The sequence below is a fragment of the Xiphophorus hellerii genome, chromosome 21 (genome assembly GCF_003331165.1).
Source record: "Xiphophorus hellerii strain 12219 chromosome 21, Xiphophorus_hellerii-4.1, whole genome shotgun sequence".
In the NCBI taxonomy this organism is placed as follows: domain Eukaryota; kingdom Metazoa; phylum Chordata; class Actinopteri; order Cyprinodontiformes; family Poeciliidae; genus Xiphophorus; species Xiphophorus hellerii.
The window spans coordinates 20,672,503-20,678,746 of NC_045692.1; positions in this window are offsets into that span (position 1 = coordinate 20,672,503).

Sequence of the window (6,244 nt, forward strand, 5' to 3'; positions counted from 1 at the left end):
CTCCCTTCTTCCCCCATTCGTGAACAAGATCCCGAGATATTTGACCGCCTCCACTTGGGGCAGGACAAACCCCTGACTCTACCCTTTTCTGGCTCAAGACCATGGCCTCGGATTTGGAGGCACTGATCCTCATCCCGCCCGCTTCACACTCGGCTGCGAACCGCTCCAGCAAGAGCTGCAGATCACGGCCTGATGAAGCCAAAAGGACCACATCGTCCGCAAAAAGCAGAGATGAGATCCTAAGGCCACCAAAACGGATCCCCTCAACACCTTGGCTGCGCTTAGAAATTCGGTCCATAAAAGTGATGAACAGAATCGGTGACAAAGGGCAGCCCTGGCGGAGTCCAACTCTCACCGGAAACGAGCCCGACTTACTGCCGGCAATGCGGACCAGACTCTGACACCAGTCATACAGGGACCTGACATCCCGTATCAAAGGGCCCGGTACCCCATACTCCCGGAGAACCCCCCACAGGGCTCCCCGAGGGACACGGTCGAACGCCTTCTCCAAGTCCACAAAACACATGTAGACTGGTTGGGCGAACTCCCGTGCACCCTCCAGGACCCTGCAGGGTGTAGAGCTGGTCCAGTGTTCCACGACCAGGACGAAAACCACACTGCTCTTCCTGAATCTTCTCGACTATCCGACGGATAGTTTCCAGCAGGCGGGTCGGAGACAGTCCTGGAAAAGATGTGAGACTCCTAGGAGCCTGCGGTGGCCACGGTCTTCTGATGTCCGTCCCTCCCGCTGGAAACCGCAGATTTCTGCCTCTGCTCTCAAGCTTCATCTGAGTCTTACCCTGCTTTTCTGGTCGTTATTTAGGAATGTTATTTTGAAATTAAAATATCCAGGTTGGCACCCAATATCGCAAAGTCCCTGATTGATACATTTTCACAAAGGTTCTCCCAATTGTCTTTAATATAGATGGTCTCTCTTCTTTAGGTTCCTCTTCTGGGGTCTGTTTCTCTGCTTTGTCCATCTTTTCTTCATTTCGTGGCTCAGCCTTTGAATTTTCTTTCCTGCTTTTAATTCTGTCCATCTTTAATTTCAATCCAACAATTTGTTGATTTAATTCGTTGTTTGTCTTGTCAAGTCTCTCCAATTGAGCCAATGTTTCTTTTTTTGAATCCTCCAATTTTTTCTTAATTGCAGATTCTCTCCATTCTAGTTGCGCATTGTGCCTTGACAGTATATCATTATCAACTTTAAGCTGCCTTATCGTCGCTATATCTGCCTCCAATTCACTATTCAAAATCCTGATTTGTTCTTTGTAGTAGCCGTTTGCATTGGCCAGGACTTCATTTTCTGTCTGCCAGTTGTCATTTTTTCTGGCAGTGAGTCGCTCAACTTGCAGCCTCAAATATTGAATTGTTTGCTGAAGCTGCTTATTGTCTTCTTTGAGCTTCCAGAATCCTCTGCTGTTCTCCAAAATTTTCACTTTCTCCAGCAATAAGTTCTGTCCTGCCATCGTTGCTTTCTGTAGAAGATTTAAGACTGCAAATGAATTTCTCTGTGGAATCTGGGAATACAAAGACAGGTCGCTGCTTCACGTCAAAGCCACAAGAAGTCTGTTGGTTGTGGGGGAGGGAGAGGGGGCGGATGTTTTTTTTTAAACTTTATTTGCAGACACACTGTATAACGACAGAGTTATGCCTCATTTGTCCTGCCTCAAGAAAAAACAAATACAGATAAATATATTCAAGATAAAGAACAAGCTAAGGGTTCATTTAAAACAATACAGATTTCAATTGTTTTAATAGCTATTTTCTGTCAGAGTCTTTGATAGTCTGGATATAAAACTTAACTTCATTGTAAAACGCAGCAAGGCATGGCTTCCCCTACCTGGAACAATGAATATGATATTTAGCTAGTGACAATAAAGGATTTATGAGAAACTCTGAACTGTTGAGCTTTTAGTGAGGCCAAGTATAATATTTAACATTAACACAGCCTGCTATAGTTCTGCTATCGTAGCGCAAAACCTTTTTTATCAAAAAATGTGAGTTTATTAGAAATTGGTGTGTTTTCGTTAAGCAAATTAACTTTTTGTAATTTCTATTAGCGCAATTGTATAGTTCATTGAAAGGAAGCGACCATTTACTTTCACCAAATCCAGCTGGAGGATAAAATCTGCATTTTCATTAAGCTCGTCAGCAGGATGTATTTTTAAATTTGTACTTCAGCAGACGATATCTGTGGAAATATTTTATGCAAAATAATTTTTGTTTAACTGACAATATTTTGTAGAAATCAATTCTCACTCTGACATTAAGGTACATTTTTTTTTTGTCTAAAAAAAGCTACATTTTGTTGATTGATTTTGTGGACAAAATAAAAAGGGTAAAAGTTGGTGAACACTTTTGTGTCCTTCATGGGGAAGTAAAATCCTAGAAATTAGAGCTTAGGAACCATCAACTCTTCTTGCTTCTGGAATCTATGAATCTATAAATGTGTTATTTGGCGTTGGCTCCATAAACGCGTCGCAGCCTAATGTTTGCTTTGATAGAGCACACACTGATCCTGCAGTCAGCAATACCAGCTTCTAATGGAGTAAACAGCGTCAACTTTGACTCCGTCTGCATGAACAGGGCTGTTTTATTCAAAAGCAAACAGAACGGCTGGCTAATAACATGCGGCATCAGCACATAGAAACCCCTCCCTGGGGAGCCATCAGATCAATGAGGCAAAACCACTCAATCAGTTGTTGATTGAGAGGAAATTGCTGAATCGGCTGGATGTTTTTGCTGTTCTGCAAACTGAAGAAGTTTAGCCACTGTGTTCAAGATAGCAGAAGATTAAAACAGACAAATCTTGTCCCATTTTAGCTACGCACATAAAAATAAATCATCCAAAATATGAGGAAGAGAATTGGTGCTGCTATGGGCTCCAGATTATCGAAGGTGCAGAAGTTCAGAAGTGGGTTTATATGATGCTAAGGTTATAAAATGATACCCGACTGAGGGCTAGAATTAAATGTGAAGCTTCGTTCCTGTTCACTCTTCAGAGTTTGAAGTTGGCACATCTGATGTTGCCAAAGGCAAGTTTGAGAGGAAATTACATGGTTGTGCAGCCTTTTATTATATTACAGTAATTTATCTCTGTCAGCAACTACAGCCTGAAAGATGTCTTCATCAAGTTTTATGGAAACTTAATAATTTAGCTAGTTTTCTTAAGGGGAAACTCTAAAAGCCCACTTATCTTTAGATATGAGAGTTTAATCACATTTACAGCAATAACAATGAGCCAAACATCTAAATTAAACTCCGTCTGTGTTTAATGTTTTGCTTAGCTTCAATAAAAACTTACAGATGATTTTTCTCATAAGACAAAAGACATGAACAACAGATGAAAAAGTTAGAGCCAGGTGGAACCACATGCAGTTGTTTCTCCATAATTAGCACATTTAACAGTGAGTATATGAGAGTGATTGACAGCCCTAAGACCCGCCTCCTGGTTCTGATTGGTTATTTTCGATTAATTTCTTCAGACAGCAATAGTAGCCCAGAAAGTCGGCAGGAGATCATTCTTTTCACAGATTATCTGTCTCATATTGAAGTGTAACAACAAGGTGACAGTTTTAACAAATAAATTAAAATCATACATTTTTTTAAATAAAAGTACATAAAGTACATAAAGTACACAGACGTGATGTGGGCCTCCACATCACGTCTGACCTCTCCTGGAACACAAACACCTCCCACCTGGTGAAGAAAGCACAACAAAGGCTCTTCTTCCTCAGGAAACTGAGACGGGCTGGACTTTCCTCACGGCTGCTCGTGAACTTTTACAGGGCGATGATCGAGAGCATCCTCTGCCTCAACATGACTGTGTGGTATGGCAGCTGCACAGCACTGGAGAGGAAACAACTGACACGGGTGGTGAGAACAGCACAAGGCATTGTGGGATGCCCCCTCCCAGACCTGGACTCCATTTACACAGACCGGGTCAAGAAGAGAGCTGGATCCATAGCCATGGATCCCAGCCACCCGGGCCACAGACTGTTTGTGCCGCTGCCATCAGGCAAGCGGTACAGGAATATACGGACTACAACAAATAGACTGAGAAACAGCTTCTTCCCCACAGCCGTCAGAGCCATTACTCCCTGCCGCCCCCCCCTCCCACACATATCATAACCTCGCAGTCACACATACATATCCCCCACCCCCACCCAGCCATATTGTTCTGCACTTTGCACTGTCACATTATCTGTACTTTGCCATAATTGGACCTACTGCTACTTCTTTGGTGTGGTTGAGTGCCTTTAGTTAATTTAGTTGTATATATTGTTATTATTATTATTGTGTGTTTGCTTATTTATACTGTATATATTTGACCTTTTGCACGGGAGCTGCAATGGAAATTTCGTTGAATTCTGTTCAATGACAATAAATTCTATCTATCTATCTATCTAAAAGCTTTGAGCTCAATTCGGAAAATTAATGGGGTTGTGTGTGTTATACATGTTTTTTATTTAAAAAGTATTATTTATCAGAACACAAATAAATTAATATGCGATTACAGATGCAGCACATGCATAATTGTGAGAAAATAATTTTATATTTGCTTTGATTTATTAATATTTTTGACTCTGAAAGCAGCTGGATGAGTAAAGCTTAACATCCTCGTGTTCCCGTTCTGTCACCAAACAGATGAAAAAAAGTCTAAGTGTATTTATAAACTTTTGTTTCTTTTTAAAATTCAGCCATCATTCCCCTTTGTGCAGTAATATTCCCCGGCTTCAGAGCTACACAAGTCATTAAATAATAAAGCAAAAATAACAATCTTTGTGAATGTAAGAAAGAAAATCAGCTCCTGATGTGCTTTTTGGCACAATTTCCATTCCCACTTTGAAGAGCAGCGAGCCTCTCTCCGTCCTTGCAGTGACATCTCAGCGGTGCTCTGAAGGCTCATGAATATTTGACCCGCTCCTCTGGACTCCCTCTGAGCTCTTTTTTTTTTTTTTTTGGGAGAGCAGCGTTCCTGTCGGAGCCACACGCAGGAACATTGTGGAATATTGATTTTACTTTTCAAGTTTCACATTAAAACTTAACCAAAACGTGTGCTCTGGCGATTACAAAGTAACGCAACGAAACCCTCCGAGAAGCAACCGAAAGGGAATATTTTCAGATTTGTTTCACACACAAAAAAAGAAGAAAGACAGCACAGTTCTTCATTGTTTTATTTTTGTTGTTTTTTTTTTTCTCTATTTTTGAAGATTATATCAAAGATTTGTTTCGTCAACTTTCCTCCACTAAGAGAAAGTTTGAAATATAGTTCAACAATCTTCTGGTAAACTAAAAGACCCTAAAAGTCTCAACAAACAAAAATACCATTAAATCTGTTTTACAAATTATTTGACACAAAAACATTTTTTAAATATTACGCAATGCCAGGAAATATGTATTTTATTCTTTATGGGTTTGTTAGTTTTTTTTTTAACCCAGTCCCAAAAGAAAACAAGAAGCTATTTTTAAATGATGATTTAATTTAAGAGCAATACAAAAAATAATTATCAAAACTGAAATTACAGATTTTTTGTGCCTCTATGGGAAAATGTGATATCATGAATTAGCTGTGATTTTAAAGTGTTAATCCTAATTTTCATGTATGTTTCTGTTTTAATCATTTATTTGTTTTTCTCTACATCTTGGCATTGCAGTTTGTCCTTGGTGTTTAGATTTCTTGCTTTGTTTCGGTTTATGTGAAGTTTTCAGTTTCTTTTCCCCTTTTTTCTGTCTTCCTTTATTTATCTTTCACGTTTCCAACAGCCTGTCATTCTTCTCTGCTTCCCAGCTGTTTCTCATTTCCCACATTTGCATCTGCCTGCTCCCTTCTCCAGCTGCATCTACTCACCTGTGATTAGCTCTTCTCGTCCTTTTGTCACTTCCACCGTTTTCGAGTGTTTAAAATCATCAGATTGCTTTAGTCCTTGCTGGTTTCTCAGTTTATTTACCATTGGTTTGGCAGCTTCCCATACCTAAAAAGTTGGGATTTCAACATGTTTGCAACATGAGCATCATTTTAAGCTTTACTTTTCACCACTTTTAACTTATTCAGTTTAGAAATGGAAGCTCCACATGTAAGATTGAATTTAGACGCACTCCTCACAAGTGTGTCTTTTAAAATAAACATGTTTCCACCACAGTTTGCGTTTGTTGATGCGAGGAGCAGCCATATTGAAATGCAAAGTAAGTCTTATAAGTCCTAACTGGGGATTGTCTGAGTTTCTTCCACTTTTTTAAT